General features: G+C 37.3%; 1 long non-coding RNA gene across 1 annotated transcript in view; it reads left to right on the forward strand.

Moving 5' to 3' along the window:
- LOC118969387 (uncharacterized) overlaps positions 1 to 151 on the forward strand; it is a 3752-nt gene extending 3601 nt beyond the window's left edge. Inside the window, exon 3 of the long non-coding RNA XR_005057322.2 lies at positions 1 to 151. This exon is cut by the window's left edge and continues 718 nt beyond it. This is a non-coding gene — a long non-coding RNA (uncharacterized lncRNA).
- The last annotated feature ends 1031 nt before the right edge of the window (positions 152 to 1182 follow it).

The following is a 1182-nucleotide window of genomic DNA, read 5'->3' on the forward strand; positions in this document are numbered from 1 at the left end:
AACCTTCCTCATTCCACAACTAATACTTTTAAATATTGGGCCAAAGGTAAAATCTTCCTGGGTTTTTGTGATGTCCCAGATCATTTAAGATTGCTTATCCATTGAGACTTTCTGAAATGAATGGCTCACTGCATTTTATAATGCAATTGAAGACCTGAGTATCATTGAAATTAAGAGATTTATACCTTCTATAAAGTGTTGTATGCGTTTGAGCTATGTGTGAATTATTTTGTCAATGTCTTTATTTGTTTTCGGCGTAGAAAACTCTTCCAACTATGTTTTTCCCTCCAAATGACATTTACTTTAACTATTCTCATTTACTCAGTAGGGTTTGGAGGTAGGCCATGTGTCTGCAAAATGTGTACTTACGTCTAATTTGTACACAATTTTTGCTTGTAATTTAATCAAAGATAGCTGAAATGGCACTCAAACAGTTCTCACTTCTACATTTACCAGTGTGTGATCACTTGAAAATCCATCCCAGAACATCTTGAAATTAATACTTCACTGGAGGCTTTCCCTACATAATCTCTGCTAGTTACACAATTCTTTGCAGAGGTTCTCAAGGTGTTTCAAAAGCTTTCTTCTCAACCAGCAGGATATGGTTCATTTTATAGTGTTTCATATATTGCTTTAGAAGATAGTACAAGCTTACCACCTTACTCTCCTAATGTAAAAGTTTATTGCAATATTCTGTAATTGCATTTCAAGTTCTATTTAAATGCCCCAAACAGCATATAACCAAGAATTCCTTTGGCTTTCTTTCAGCAAATAGTGATTTTGACCTTGTCTCTCTTAATTTTGCACTGTATGTATCTAATCATACTTACAGAACTTGCAAGTTCTGTAATTCTGTGACAACAGCTATCCAACAATCACATTAGCATCCCCACACTTTCCAAGCTAAAAACCACTTACAATTCAGTGTCACGATTTTTTTTTTTATTGTAATGTTTAAGCAGCCTGGAGAATTGATGGCGTTTAGCAGAGGCCGCAGTCCTAACCAAGGTTTGTAATTGACCTCTGGGAGGCTACAGCCTTTTCCTTTCTTTGGAGGGCTAATTAGTGAAAGCTGCTGGGGTGTGCAAGGCCACAGCAGCAGGAGGAGGAGAAGCCCTGAAGTCTCCTCAGGGTTTGAAACCACATGGTTCTTTTCCCATCAGAACAGTTCCATAGAAGCAG

This window comes from Manis javanica, chromosome 10 (genome assembly GCF_040802235.1).
Source record: "Manis javanica isolate MJ-LG chromosome 10, MJ_LKY, whole genome shotgun sequence".
Lineage (NCBI taxonomy): Eukaryota > Metazoa > Chordata > Mammalia > Pholidota > Manidae > Manis > Manis javanica.